This window comes from Tamandua tetradactyla, chromosome 4, assembly GCF_023851605.1.
Source record: "Tamandua tetradactyla isolate mTamTet1 chromosome 4, mTamTet1.pri, whole genome shotgun sequence".
Classification (NCBI taxonomy): domain Eukaryota; kingdom Metazoa; phylum Chordata; class Mammalia; order Pilosa; family Myrmecophagidae; genus Tamandua; species Tamandua tetradactyla.
Genome location: NC_135330.1, coordinates 3,716,152 through 3,732,598, shown reverse-complemented (window position 1 = coordinate 3,732,598; position 16,447 = coordinate 3,716,152). Strand labels below are relative to the sequence as shown.

Genomic DNA, 16,447 nt, shown 5'->3' with positions numbered 1-16,447 from the left:
TTCCGCGCCTCCCGGGCCGCGCACGAGTCCGCGGACTTCACCCCGCGCCCGGCGCGGTCGGCCCTCACGCGCCGCTCTTTCCTCTCTGTCGCCTGCGGAGCGGCTTCGGCCTGGGCGGCGGGTCGTCGAGCGCGTCGCGACCCGAGCGGGACTAGGTGGTGTTGGCGGTGGAGAGTCGGCGGGGCCACAGCCCTGCGCTTTGGGGGCGTTTTGTCCCGACCCGGCGACCTCAGAGGCCTTTCGGAGAACTTGCTGGTGCTGTGCGGCCAGTAGCGAGGAAAGGGTAGAGGGCGAGCCCAGGGCTTTCCCCATGCGGGAGCGGAGGCACCGCACCTCGCTGGGACTGGCCTGGAACGCCCCTTTCGGTAGCGGCGGTCGGGTTTCCCCCGGGGGTCACCCTCGGCCAGGGTCTCGGCTCCTCGCCCCTGTCCGGGCAGGTCTCTCCCCGCCCCCGCCGGCCAGCCGAGAGCTTCCGGGTGCGGCCTGGGGCCTTTGCTTCCGTCTCCAGCTTCAGCCTCCACGTCGGGGGCAGGTGGCCGAGGGGGATGCGAGAGCGGGGCTGAAGGAGGAAGGACCGGCCGTGGACCCGCACGAGGGCTCCTGCCAGGGCCGGGTGGGGAGGACCGGCGCCCCGCAGGCGCGGGCCAGCCTTGCTCCAGCCGCGGCTCCTCCACTCACCCCAGCTGGTCGTGTGCGTTCTTGAAAGGCCGAGCAGGGCAGCTTGTGGCTGAGCGTCTCCTGCTTTGCTGGGAGAACTTATCCCGGAGCGGGTGTGTTAGTTCATTGGCTTCCGAGCTGACGAGGGTGGCAGTGAAGCGGGAGCCCCGGTGCGGGGGCCGCGGTAGCGCTCGGCACCCCTCCCCCGCCCGTATCTGCTCCCCTTTCCCCTCTGCCTCCCGCAGCGCGCCCCGGACCTAGGGCTAACCCAGCTGTAGTGGGATTATGGCTCTTCTGAGAAATTTGTGGACTAGGTTTAGAATATAGAAGAGCATCGTTTAATTCTGTTCACTGACGCCTGGGTTGTGAGAGTTTCCACCGCTCTCGGGTACAGCCTCGTCCGATCCCAGCCATCTGGGCCGCCGCGCCGCCAGTGTGGCACTTCCAGGAGAAGTCTGTCCCTTACTGGGTCGGCTTCAAATTAGCAACCCAAGCTGTCTGGGTAGCTTCACGCTCCTGCTCACTGTTTTGAAATGGTTGCGGTTGGGAAAAGGGTATGAGGTAAATAAAGGAAAGTGGTCTTTGGGCTTCTTTCTGCTTGCTGTAGGAAGAGAGATCCGGGCAGCACTGAAAATGAGTTAACGCTCTGCTACCCCTGATGTTTCTCTGCTTGCTGCTGAGACAGAGTGGGAAGGAAAATAGTTAGCAAGGAATTCAGAGAGTGTCTATCCACAGATATAGTTTGAAACTAATCAGACCTTTAGAGCAAGGGAGAGAAAGAAATTTCCTTTTATTCCTTCTTTCTAGGTTGGATTTTTTTTTCTTTTCTTTTTTTACTTTTCTAGGCTGTACTTGGAATTTGTTTTACTGCAAAGATCATTGCTGATCTAATCTTGGAGACATTCTTGGGCTCTTAAGGAGGGGGAGGAGATGGTAAACAATCAATCATTCAGGAGACAGGCTTTGTCCTGGATTCCTCTCCTCTTAGCCAGCCTGCCCATAGAATTAATGGCTCTTGGCAGCCCCCGGAGGCTGTTGTGTATTCACACCATTAAATTGAGTGCATTTGCAGTGAAGATGTGAATAAATGAACAGATGTTTCTTCTGGGGTGGCAGTGTAGACAGTTGAACCGACGACCCTAGGACCTGTGGCTCGCACACCACATGTGGACATGGAAGTAACGCCTAATACACTCTCAGGGCTGTTTTTATTGTTGGTGGCAGTTACAGCAGGTATAAGAAGCCAGTGTTTTTCAAACTGAACTGTAGACCATAACCATTAATGAGTCTGAAATAAACTTAGTGGGTCAGAACCAGCATTTAAAAAGTAGTGAAATAAAATGAAAACTCAAAGTGTGTGATACCTAGTGAGAGTAGGCATTTTTGGCAAAACCTTTGCTTCATATATATATGTATATGTTTACTATATCATGATGTAAAATGTATTTCTTAGGTCAAAAAGTGTGTAAACCACTGTAGTAAGTTAAAGTGGCAAATAAAAGGAACAGATAAACTTAATGTTTTTTTGATGTTACCATTAAATTTCTTTCATTATAAACAATAGAGAGTGATTCCAGCTAATTTAAGCCGAAGAATTCGTTACATAGAAACGGTGCTGCTAGTAGACTTTAAGGGAAACTTAGTCCAAACCAGGAGAGTGCTGGAGCTAGGTAGGTAGAAGAAGCAAATAGAGGATTTTGTTTCCAGGTGAATCCATTCCAGCTGTTTTAGGTCTTTTTGCTATTCTGCTCAAAATTCCAGGGAGAGGGTGCCAGTGCCCCTCAGGTCCCTTGGCCAGAGGCGGGCAGGGTTCTTCCAGTGACAGGTCATTGGATTACCCAGTGAAGGAGGCAGATTCTCCAAAGCATGACACAAGTGCTGATATCAGTGGAGGGGAAAGGGCAAGAGCAACAGAACAACCCAGTACGTTAGACTTTTAGCATGGGTGACTCTTGGTTTATCTTTTCTTTTTTAAAAATAGTTTTTATCAATAGAATATATGTGAATGATTTTTGAAAGAGCAAATAATATCAGAAAGAAAATAGCATCCTAAAGATCCGGAAAAGGATCGAAGGAGAAAGAGGAGTTTTAACAGAGAAGATAGGATTTAACAAATGAGTATGACTGCCGAATGATTGTATTGATATTCATTTAATCTCCAGTGTCTTGGAGCAGCTAGAAGGAAAAATCTGAAATTGTGGAGCTGTCCCATACCACACTTTGAAATCTTTTCTATAACTAGTTGTTATAATATACCTTGCAATTTATTGCTTTTTTGGATATATGTTATTTCACAATAAAAAAATATGTTAAAAAAGAAAAGTCTTCTCAGTGAAATAACCACTTTCAACTCTTAGTTGTTTGGCCTGGTGTTTACCTACCTGTTTCTAAATAATATAGTGGTATTTCTTGATTTTTCAGTTTAACACATACTGACTTCATGTTGTAGGAATTATAGGAAGATTTATTATAAACAGCCCCCCAGCCTACACACGTTCCCTTCCCTTTACTGGTCCTCCCAGTGTGCTCACACCACGGGTTTTGGTTAAAGGACTCCTGCAAGAGCATTGTGGTTGGGAGCGTGGCTCTGGGGATCCGGCAGAGGTGGCTCCAGCCAGCATTTCCATGTTTGCTTTACCCACGGTTACTTTGGTAAAGTACTGTAGTGAATTTGCCTGTTCTTTACGTTTCATATAAATGGAATCATAGAGTATGTGATCTGGCTTCTTTTACTTAGCATCATGTTTTTAAGGTTCATCCAAGATATGAATCAGTACTTTTATGGCTAAATAGCATTCCATTGTGTGGATGTTTTCGTGGATATATTTATCATGAATGTATGTTGATAGACATTTGGGTTGTTTCTAATTTTTGGCTCCTGAATAATGAATAATGCTGCTATGAACATTCATGTACAGGCTTTTATGTGGACATGTTTTCAGCTCTGTTGGAGAGAAATACTGAGGAGTAGAATTGCTGGGTTGGAATATTTGCGTTTTAAAAGAGAATTCATCTGGAATCATGAATGCTTACCCCAGTGGAATGAATGAGTTCTAAAACAGTGGGAGCCCTAACTCTGTACTACTCCTGGGCAAGAGAGCCTTTCAGTTTGATGATTGCCTGCTTCTCCCACCTGTCATGCCTGCTCCCTGCCCAGCCCATAAATTATTCCCAGGACCCCAGATTCATCTCTCCCCTTTGTTGCCCAGTGCCTGCTTTCAGAGCATGGTAGTGATGTCCTAAGCCTCGAGGAATTCTGGCCTTTGCCAGAGGAGCAAGGGGAGGGTCTGGGAGGGTGGCCCAGTCATCAGCAATTTGACGCCACCACTTGCCATGTTTGTCTAGGGAGGAAGGGGTGTGCCCCAGATGGTTTCGGTTCAGCACGTGTGCTCAGAGTGGGTGGGGACCAGCTTGCCTGCTTACTCGTAATTAGGGTGCCTGTCTCTTTGGGCCACAATGCAGAGTCTTGTGAAATACCTTTGTTCCTGGGAGTGGAGAGGTTTACTTGGGGGGACAGGTGTGTGCCAGGGAGGCTAGCTGCCTAGATTTGAACTGGATAGCAGGGATAGGAAGAGGAGAAGAAAATATAGGGTAGGATGAGGGTTAGTGGATGAATAAAGAAGAGGGAAATGGTCTTCTAGGGGCTGGGGGCGTAAAAGCAAACATCACAAAGCAGAGACTACGGAGGACAGGGTCAGTTGTGCCGGCCTTTGGGAGGAAGGAGGCTGAGACTTGTGCCTTCTTACCAGGCTGCTGGGTTTGCTGGAGAAAGATTGCTCAGAAAAAGGGTGCGTGCTTCAGAGTTCAGTAGTCCATCTGCCCTTGTTCTCTCGTGGCCTGGTGCTGCTGAGAGGTGATGGGAAGAGCGGCGCCTTCTGGGGCCCACCCAGCCCCCTTCCCTCTCTGCCCTGTGGTCAGCCCTTTGCAAGCGTAGGGGCAGCCAGACAAAGGCGAGCACCTGCTTCGTGGGCTCCACTGTGGGGAGGGGAGGAATGGATCATTTCCAGAGAGCTCTGCAGGAGGTTCAGGCGCCCCAGAAACCTGGAGCCGGGGGGGGGGGGGGGTTGCGGGCGCCAGGGGGCTGAGGGCAGGCTCCTGGCCACTCTGCCTCGCTCTCTTCCATATTATGGGGCTTTCGGAGCCAGTGTTGTACAGGGATGACAATTTCCATTTCTCAGAATGAGGAAATTGAGGTGACTGCCGCAGCAACTAGAGGCCATAGCAGCCACACACACATTTGGGGCAGAAGGGACCAGGAATGAGGGGCCATGATAGCGGAGCAGGGTGAGGGGCAGGGATGAGTTGAGGATATTGGTTTCCAGCTCAGGGGTGCCCTCCACTTCCCGTACTGAGGGCTGGGGCGAGCGAGGCCTTTCCCATAGGTCTTTTCCCTATTCAGGTGAGTCTGCAGATGAGAATCTCTGGGTCCTCCCTGTTTATCCCTCTGTCTCTTTTCTTTAATGCCTCTCCTCAACCTCTTGATCTGGCACCCCTCAGCTATGTGTTTACCCCCTCCCTGTTTTGAGGAATGAGTCACAGCTGGAGATATGTTTGAACAGAGTCTAGAGGCTGCTTGTAATTTGGAGGTGGCTAGGCTTCTCCCCAAGAATGTTGATGAGTTACAGGCTGCGTACCGTGTGATTAGTGCTGCTCCTTTTCCCTGGAGAAGGTTCCATTTCCCATCTTACTCTGCAGACGTCCCCGGTTTGGAGGCCACCTTGCCGGACATTTTTAGGTGTCCCCAGAGCTACCTGAGGCCTGCTCACAGCCCTGGGTTCTTCTTCCCTGCAGCTCAGAAAACAAGCAGACATACTAAGGAGTGAGTGGCACCAGATTTTCTCTCTGTGGTTCTGGGTTGAAGTTGTGGGGTGAGGTCTGAGGCCTTGCAGACTAAATTCTTGGGTTCTGGGGGACGATGTGCCAGAGGAAGCCCTTGATTTATTCACCAGCTTCCTTTCCGACAATTAGGGTCATCCACCCTCCTCTCTTGTATGCTGCCTCACCTTTGTGAAGGGATTTCTGATTGCAAAGCACTTTTGCATCATTCTCTCCTCCCAGCAACCCTAAAAGTAGGCATGCTTGGTATTATCACCCCCATTTTACAGATAGAAAACTGAGGCCCAGAGAAGTAGAGTCATTTGTCCACAGATTAGTGGTGCCAGTCAAGGCTCAGCTGTCTGGGACTCCAGGTTCAGTACTTTGTCTTTCCTTCTCTTTATTTGTCTGTTTTATCATAGGAGTATTGCACAAATATGTTTTTGTTGCCGTTTCAAACACTATAGAAGTATCTGGAGTGAAAGTCCCTCTTTGGTGCCCACCTAGTGTGTTTAGTGAATGAACTCAGCATCGTTCCTCTGTGTTTACGTGCAGGGGTGCCAGCTGGCCTGGCAGTGTAGAAGTGCACCCCTGGAGCCTGGCTCTCAAGCCTGCCTCTGCCCCCTACTAGCTCTGTAACCCTGGAGTGAGATTCTTAACATGTGTTACTCAGTTGCCTTATCTGTAAAATGAGGTGTTGATATTCATACCTACATATATTGTTGTTGGTGAGGATTAAATGAGTTAATAAATGTAAAGCACTTAAAACAAGGCTTTTAAGTGAGCTGGCAATTACCAATATTATGAATATGTACATATATATTTAAATAAATGAAAAGTAATAATTTTATGAATTAATGTGACTTGCTTTTTTTCACTTAGTATTTCTTGGAGATCTTGTCAGTTCATAGAGGTTTGTTTATCAGCAGTGTATTCCATAGTATAGATATTGCCTTAGTTAATTTACTCACCTGTTAGAGAATATTTGTATTGTTTCCAGTTTTTAACTGTTGTACAGTGCTGCAGTCAGCAATCTTACGTTTGTCTTTGGGCAAATGGGTATGGATTTTACACTGCTCCTGGATATTTAATATATCCAATCTCTTTAATGTTTGCCTTTTAATAGCCATGTAGAGGATATCTCTACGGGATCCACCAAAGAAGGTTTATTCACTGTACTGAGAAGCAAGAAAGAAGATTTGCAGCTGTGGAATGTTTTCAGGCACAGCAATAAAATGAACATCTGTGTATGCAGCATCTGATTTAAGAAACCGATATTTACCGATACTTTTAGCCCCCTGGGGTCCCTTCCAGATCATATTCTTCTACTTCCCCCACAGAAGTGATCACTGTTTTGAATTTTGTGTTTATCTCTTTTCTTTTTGTTATAATTTTACTAAATACAAATACATGCCACAGATTATATTGTTTAGTTAGGCATGGTTTAGACTTTCTATGCATAATATTATTTATATTCTACAGCTTGCTCTTTTTACTTAATCATTTTTGAGATTTGTTCATGTTAATGTATGGCGCTGAAGTCCATTTGTTTTCATAGCTGCGTAGGAGTCCATTGAACTAATACAACAGAGTTCATTGACCCATTTTCTTGTCGGTACACCATCTGGGTTGTTTTCATTGTTTCTCTTTTGCAAACAGTACTGCCATATCATACTTCTTCTACATGTTTTGCCTATGCACTGCTTGATTCTATAAATTTAATGAAATTCCCTTCAAAGTGTTATCATTATTTTAATTTGCACTTTCCTGATTACTGGTGAGGTTGAGCATCTTTTCATGTATCCATTAGCTACTTGTATTTTGTCTCAAGTTGTCTACCTACTTTCCTTCTTTTAAATATATATATTTTTTATTTTGGAAGAATTTCAGATTTATAGAAAATTTGCAAAGATAGTACAGGGATTTCTCATATTCCCTTCACCCAGTTTCCCCCATTGTTAACATTTTACATAACTGTGATACATGAAAAATTAACTTTGGTACAATACTGTTGACTAAATTATACACTTTATTTTGATTTCACCAGTTTTTTTCACTGATGCCCTGTTTCTGTTCCAGGACCTGATCCAACATACCACATTGTATTTAGTCTTTTTGTTTTGTAGGAATTCTTTATATAATCTAAATATCCTTCATTAGATATGCATAGTGAATATTTTCTGCTTTATGATCTGCCATGCACTGTCTTAATGGTATTTTTGATAAACAAAAGTTTTAAATTTAATATAACCCAATTTATCAAGGTTTTCTTGCAGAGGAATTTTTTTGTGCCATGTTTTTAAGAAAATGTTTGCCTATGCCAAAGTCATAAAAGATTTTGTTTTGCTTTTTACATTTAAATCTACAATCTACCTGGAATTTATTTTTGTTTCTGGTGTGAGGTAGGAGTTATGTTCTTTTCCATAACAAGGCATTTTTACTTTAACTTGCAAGTTTACAGAATCATTAAAATATTTTAAAGAGATACGTTATATTAAATTTGGAGGAACTGTCATTTTTGTATTAGTTTATTCCCATTTAAACATTCTGCAGTCCATTTTCTTTTTAAATGTTTATTAATAAAACCAATCAACATACAATGTGAACATTCTTTTTTTATCACATAGTTGTATATTCATCATCATGATCATTTCTTAGAACATTTGCATCAATTCAGAAAAAGAAATAAAAAGAAAACAGAAAAACATACCATACCCCTTACCATTCCCTTTCATTGATGATTAGTATTTCAATCTACTAAATTTATTTTGACATTTGTTCCCCCTATTGTTTATTTATTTTTAATCCATATATTTTACTCATCTGTCCATAAAGTAGATAAAAGAAGCAGACACAAGGTTTTCACAATCATGCAGTCACATTGTAAAAGCTATATCGTTATACGATCATCTTCAAGAAACATGGCTACCGGAACATGGCTCTACATTTTCAGGCACCTCCCACAAGCCTCTCTGTTCTGCCTTAACTAAAAAGGTGATATCTATTTAATGAGTAAGAATAACCTCCAGGATAACCTCACAACTCTGTTTGGAATCTCAGCCATTGATGCTTTATTTTGTCTCATTTCTGTTTTCCCCCTTTCTGTTGAGAAGGTTTTCACAATCCCTTGGTGCTGAGTCCCAGCTCATTCTAGGAATTCTGTCCCATGTTGCTGGGAAGATCCACAGCCCTGGGAGTCCTGCCCCATGCAGAGAGGAGAAGGGTAGTGAATTTGCTTGTCGTGTTGGCTGAGAGAGAGGCCACATCTGAGCAACAAAAGAGGTTCTCTTGGGGGTGACTCTTAGGCCTAATTTTAAGTAGATTTGACCTATCCTTTGTGGGGTTAAGTTTCATATGGACAAACCCCAAGACTAGGGGCTCAGCCTATTGTTTTGGTTGTCCCCACTGCTTGTGAGAATATCAGGAATTCTCTACTTGAAAAAGTTGAATTTTCCCCCTTTATCACCGTTCCCCCAAGGGGACTTTGCAAATACGTTTTTTATTCCCTGTTCAAATCCTTCTGGGATTTATCAAGGCATCACTCTGGACAAACCTATGAAATCTTATGCTCTACTCAAGGTTCCATGTACTTACGGTGTTCAATTAAGCTGTCCACATAAGTAATAGGAAATGCACTAGTCAAAATATAAATTTTGTACCAAACAAGCATTTTTTGCTTTAGTCTCACACATAAGTTAAAGTTTTAAAATATGAATTACCATCTGTTTTCAACACCCTGCATTATTGACATTCCTTTGTTCTTCTTCATGCAAAACGTTTTTAAATTTGTATATTTAGTCACTATCATTATACACTCTAGGCATTCCTAGATTATACCATCTCAGTCTTTATAGTATATCTTTCCTTCTGATTTCATTTGTGCCCCCAAGCCTTCTCCCTCTATCCTTCTCACATTCAGCTTCATTCAGTCTTCTAACATTATTGTATTACAGTTAGGTATTATTGTGCTATCCATTTCTGAATTTTTACAGTCAGTCCCGTTGTACAATCTGTATCCCTTCAATTCCAGTTACCCAATATCTACCCTATTTCTATCTCCTGGTGACCTCTGTTCTTAACTGAAATTATCCAAGTTCATTCATTAATGTCAGTTCATATCAGTGAGACCATACAGTATTTGTCCTTTTGTTTCTGGCTAATCTCACTCAGCACAGTGTCCTTAAGGTCCATCCATGTTGTTACATACTTCATAACTTTATTCTGTCTTACAGCTGCATAATATTCCATCGTATGTATATACCACAGCTTGTTTAGCCACTCATCTGTTGATGGACATTTGGGCTGTTTCCATCTCTTGGCAATTGTAAATAATGATCTTTCTTTCAAGGAGAAAGAAAGTTGCATGGAGGTTGACGAGTTTGACCAGACAGCAAATCTGGTGGGTGATGTAGGTACCATTTTATATCATTGCATTCTAACTATAGCAATAGAAAACACCTTCTCCGATTAAAAGTAGGAAAAGGAAAAGGAAAAAAAAATCAATAACACCCTACATAGTGATTAGATTGAATAAATTAGCTTAATTTATCCATCTAGTGGCTGTTAAAAGTGAATCTTAAAGAATATTTAATATCGTGGAAATGAATGACGAAGCGTTACAGTGAGAAAAACAAGTATATAACTGTGTACAATAGTATACCTTTGAATAAAATATGCTTAGGAAAAAGTATAAGAAATGCGCTGACATTTTAATAGTGGCTACCTCTGGGTGGTAGGATTATAAGTGCTTACTACTTATATTACTTATTACTTACTTTTACATGGGCAGGCACCACTATTATTTTTATTCTTCAAATTTTGTCCCTGGAAATTCTTCAAACAGTATTAATTCCTTTTTTTTTTTTTTTAAATGATACTTGTAGATTTCATATGCAGTTATAAGAAATAGCACTAAGAGTGTTTTTTCTGGTGGTGAGCTCTTGTAAAGCTGTAGCACAATATCACAGCCAGGACGTTGACGTTGTTTGGGCGAGCTGTAGGACATTTCTGTTACTGCAGGCATCCCTCACATTACCCTTTTAGAGTCACATCCACTCTCTTTGCACTGCACCCCCTTCTTAGCCCCTACCCACCACTAATCTGCTCTTCATTTCTATAATTTTGTCAGTTCAAGAATGGGAACCCTGGATTTATGTATGATTTTTCTATAAATCCACAACTTCTCTGAGAAAAAAAAAAGAATTTTATTTAAATGGACTCGTACTACATTATATTATCTTTTAGAATTGACTTTTTCACTCAGCATAATTCTCTGATTACTCCAGGTTATTGCGTGTGTCGACAGTTTATCCCCTTTTTTTTTTTTGCTGATTAGTATTCCATGCTATGGATGTACCACAGTTTGTTTAAACATTTACCTACTGACATACAACTGGGTAGTTCCCAATTTTGGACTGATAGAAATAAAGCTGCTATAAACAGTTACATAATTTTTTTGTGAGCCTAAGTCTTCATTTCTCCGGGATAAATGCCCAGGAGTGCAATTGCTGGGTCATATGGTATTTGCATGTTTACTTTTTTTGAGAAACTGACAGACTTCCAGAAGTGCTGTACCATTTTACACTCCCACTGGCAGTGTATTAGTAATCCAGATTTTCTGCATCTTTGCCAGAATTTGCATCCCATGTGTTGTCACTGTTTTTTTTTTAATTTTTGCCATTCTGATAGGTGTATAATGGTATCTCATTGTGGTTTTAATCTGTATTTCCTTAATGGCTAATGATTTTGAACATGCTTATTTACCATCTGTATATCTTCTTCAGTAAAATCTCTTTGTGTATTTTGCCTGCGTTCTAATTGGATTGTTTGCTTTTTTTTTTTTTTTTTTTTTTTTGAAGGGAGTGCATAGGCGGGGAATTGAACCTGGGTCTCCCACCTGGGAGACGAGCTTTCTAACAGTGCACCACCTGTGCACTTGATTTCCACCCCCAGCATTTTTTAATTTATTTTTTTTGCTTGGGCATGCACTGAAAATTGAACCTGGGTCTCCAGCATGGTAGGCGAGAACTCTGTCTGCTGAGCCACTGTGGCCCACCCTGATTGTTTGCTTTCTTACTATTGAGGTGTTTTTTTTCTTTTTTAACATTTTATTTTATTGTGAAATATAACATATGTGCAAAAAAGCAATAAATTTCCAAGTACATTTTAACAAGTAATTATTGAACAGATTTTAAAGTTTGGTACGGGTTATAGTACCACGATTCTTTGTTTTTTCTCCTAGTTGCTCTAAGACACTGGAGACCAACAGAAATATCAATGTGATGATTCAGCAGTCATACTCATTTGTTAAATCCTGTCTCCTCTGTTATACTCCTCCTTCTTGTTAGCTTTTTAATTGTATAATATAACATATATAAAAAGCAATAGTTTTCAAAGTACTCTTCAACAGGTAATTACAGGACAGATCCCAGAGTTTATCATGGGCTACCATACAGTCCTCTCAGATTTTTCCTTTTAGCTGCTACAGTATATGGGAGGCTAGAAGGCTTAAATATTTTTTTATCACCACAATCTATTTTTTTCTTTCATTATTGTGAAAAATAACATATATACAAAAAAGCAATAAATTTCAAAACACAGCACCACAATTAGTTATAGAACATATTTCAGAGTTTGACATAGATTACAATTCCACAATTTTAGGATTTTACTTCTAGCTGCTCTAAGATACTAGGGACTAAAAGAGATATCAATTTCATGATTCAGCAGTCATATTCATTTGTTAAATCCTATCTTCTCTGTATAACTCCACCATCACCTTTGATCTTTCTGTCCCACTCTTTAGGGGTATTCGGGCTATAGCCGTTCTAAATTTTTTCATATTGTAAGGGTCTGTCATTAATATGGGGTAGGGGGCAGGCCACAGTGGCTCAGCAGGCAAGAACGCTTGCCTGCCATGCCAGAGGACCTGGGTTCGATTCTCGGTGCCTGCCCATGTAAAAAATATATATATATGGGGTAGGGAGATGGAACTGTCTGATGTTCTGGAGAGGCTTGGCCCTCTAGGTTTGAGGACTTATCTGATCCAGGGACCCATCTGGAGGTTGTACGATTCTGGAAATTTACACTAGTGCATGGAACCCTTGTGGAATCTTATGTATTGCTTTAGGTGTTCTTTAGGATTGGCTGGAATGGTCCTGTTGGGGTTTAGCAGATTATGATAGGTAGCAATGTCTAACTGAAGCTTATGTAAGAGCAACCTCCAGAGTAGCCTTTTAACTGTATTTGAACTCTCTCTGCCACTGATAATTTATTAGTTACACTTATTTTCCCTCTTTTGGTCAGGATGGCATTGTTGATCCCACACTGCCAGAGGCAAATTCATCCCTGGGAGTCATCTTCCATGTCGCCAGGGAGACTTTCACCCCTGGATGTCATGTCCCACGTAGTGGGGAGGGCAAAGATTTCACTTGCAGAGTTGGGTTTAGAGAGAGTGAGGCCACATCTGAGCAACAAAAGAGGTCCTCCAGAAGTAACTCTCAGGCATACTTATAGGTAGGGTAAGCTTCTCTGCTACCTACATAAGCTTCACAAGAGCAGGCCTCAAGATCAAGGGCTTGGCCCGTTGATTTGGGTGTCCCTAATGTTTGGCATGATATCAGGGGTTTCCCTGGTGGTAAAATTTGACTTCCATAATTTTTCTCCTATCCTTCAAGGACTTTCCCAATACTTTTTTGATTATCTGCTCAGTATACTCTGGGATGTATCCAGGCGTTACATTAAGCTATACAGGATTAAAGGCTCTCATTCTTATTCTGGACTCCCTGTGTTTGGATTATTTAGATGATCTATCCAGATAAGTTGAGTTAGATTATGTGCTGCAGAAAATCTAGGTTCTCGGCATACTAACACTTTCTTCCTTTGATCTCAAAGGGTAGGTGGAATTCTAAAATTCAGACAATGTCTTCCTTATCACTGTATTCTGAATTGCTTTAATCCCAACTTGACTGGCTTCATTCTTATCTCTAAATACCAGGTTATACATATATAAAACAGCCCCTCAAAATCTAGAAATAGCAATTAAACCTCTCTGGACTAAATGTGACTGCTAAAAGAGCTTACAATCTAGGGCCCAATTTTCCTATAAGCATTTTCTAAATGAGATCATACAATATTTGCTCTTTTGTTTCTGGCTTACTTTGCCTCACCAAATGCCCCACAGGTTCATTCACATTACTGTTGAATTTGAAAGTTCTTCATATATTCTATATATTACTCCTTAGTTGAATGTGATTTGCAAGTATTCTCTCCTGCATGGTAGTCTGTCCTTTCAGCCTCTTAATGGGGACTTCTGCAGAGTAAGAGTTTAATTTTGATGAAGTTTAGTTTGTTTTTCCATTTATGGGTTTTTCTTTTGGTGTTGCCTAGGATCTCTTTGCCTAGTCCTAGATCCCAAAGATTTTGTATATATTTTTCCTAAGTAAAACTTAAATAGTTTTAAGTTTTACATTTAAGTTTGTGATCCATTTGATTTAATTTTTGTATAAGATATGAGACTTAGGCCGAGGTTCATTTTTTTGCATGTCCAGTTGCTCTAGCACCATTAATTGAAAAAGCTATTGTTCTTCTATTGAATTGCTTTTGGACCTTTGTGAGAAATCACTTGATAAACATACAGTAGAATATTACTCAGCCTTAAAAAGGGATGAAGTACTGATACTTACCACTGCATTGATGAACCTTTAAGACATCATGTTGAGTAAATAAGTCAGATCCAAGGGACAGAAATTATTTGATTCCACTTACATGAAAAAGCTAGAATATGCAAATAGCTAGAATATGCCTCCTAGAGATGGAAAGTGAAGTACAAGCAGGAGGGGCTGGGAGCAGGAAGAACAGGGAGTCTGGGTGTCGGGTTCCTGTTTGGGGTGATGGGGAGGTTCTGAAAATGGGTGGCGGCAAGGGGTAACAACACTGGGAACGTGGTTAATCCACTGACTGTTATATTGCTAGTGGTTGCAATGGGAATGTTTATCTTGTATTTATATTTCCAAAATTAAAAAATATATACAAAAAACAAAATAAGCAACTAAGGAGGCAATGACAATTAAATGCCATACATTATCTTGGGTGGTATCTAAGAATGGAGAAAAAAGGCTCAAAAGGACATTATTGGGACATATGAACATATTGGAATATCAGCTAATCTTTATATCATGTTAAATTTCTTGAACTTGATAACTGTACTTAAGGTAGTTGCATAAATGAATATCCTGTACTTAGAAAATGTACATGGAAGTATTGTGTATTCAAGGAACATGATGTATACTGATATTTTCAAATGTTTAGAAAGTATCTGAACACTCTATTCAATTCCGTTGGTCAGTATATCTAGCTTTATGCTAGTATCATGCTGTTTTGACCACTGTAGCTTCATAATATGCCTTAAAGTCAGGTAGCGTGAGTCCTCCAACTTCATTTTTCTTTCTCAGGATATTTTTAGCTTTTTGGGACACCCTGCCCTTCCAGATAAATTTGGTTATTGGTTTTTCTATTTCTGAAAAGTAAGTTTTTGGGATTTTAATTGGTATCGCATTGAATCTGTAAGTCAATTTAGGTACAATTGACATCTTAACTATATTTAGTCTTCCAATCCATGAACACAGTATCCCCTTCTGTTTATTTAGGTCTTCTGTGATTTTTGACAATTTCTTGTAGTTTTCTTTGTATAGGTGTTTTGTATCTTTAGTTAAATTTATTCCTAAATATTTTATTCTTTTGGTTGCAATTGTAAATGGATTTTTTTTTCTTGATTTCCCCCTCAGATTGTTCATTACAAGTATATAGAAACACTACAGATTTTTGAGAGTTGATCTTGTAACCTGCCAGTTTGCTGTACTCATTTATTAGCTCTAGTAGTTTTGCTGTGAATTTTTCGGGGTTTTGAACATATAGTATATCATCTGCAAACAGTGATACTTTTACTTCTGCCTTTCCATTTTTGATGCCTTGTATTTCTTTTTCTTGTCTAATTGCTCTGGCTAGAACTTCCAACACAGTGTTGAATAACAATGGTGATAGTGGACCTCCTTGTCTTGTTCCTGATTTTAGGGGGAAAGTTTTCAGTTTTTCCCCATTGAGGATGATGTTAGCGTTGGGTTTTTCATATATTCCTTTTATCATGTTGAAGATGTTCCCTTCTATTCCTATCCATTGAAGTGTTTTCAACAAGAAGGATGTTGAATTTTGTCAAATGCCTTTTCGGCATCAATTGAGATGATCATATAATTTCTCAAATGTTTAGAAAAGAGATGAAGAGATAGAATGATACTGCAAATGCGGCAACGTGTTAAAATTGGTGGATCTGGGTAACTTGGGGGTGGCAGGCAGGAGTTTCCTGCATGGGTTAGTATTACTTTGCAGCTGTCCTGCAGGTTTGACATTGTTTCAAAATTAAAAAATTTAAAGAAAAAAAAAAACCAGTTTGGATGTATTTGTGTAGGAGTATTCGGGTGGATTCTCTATTCTGTGTGTCTGTCCTTCCACCACTACCACACGCTCTTGATTAATTAGATAGTAAGTTTTATTTTGGGGTAGACTGATTTCCTCCCACTTTGTTCTCTTGCAAAATTGTTTTAGCTGGTCTAGTTCCTTTACATTTCTAAATAGATTTTAGAATAATATCATCTGTATCTACCATGTTTTGTCAGAGAGCTCTGTATGCCTCCTTGTACGAGTAGGGCAAATTCTGGTGCGGTGTGTCCTTCCTGCCACCCTCAGGTGCATTGGACCCGACACACATGTTTATGCAGTATGTGCAGAGGGTTACTGTGTTCCCTCTGGAGCCAGGGCCGAGAGCCTCCCTGGAGCAGTGGCTGGCTTCATGTTGAGCCCCTGAGGGGTGGGCCAGACAGGGTGCCAGGAGATCCTGCAGCTTTTAAGTGTCGTTTTTCTTGATTCAGTGCTTGCCCTGTTAATCATTCAGCTATTTTCTGGAGCTTTGAGGAAGATGTTT

At 41.2% G+C, this 16,447-nt stretch overlaps 1 protein-coding gene across 1 annotated transcript in view; it reads left to right on the top strand.

Moving 5' to 3' along the window:
* TUFT1 (tuftelin 1) overlaps positions 1 to 16,447 on the top strand; it is a 76,783-nt gene that overhangs the window by 166 nt on the left and 60,170 nt on the right. The gene's annotated exons all lie outside the window — the stretch shown is intronic.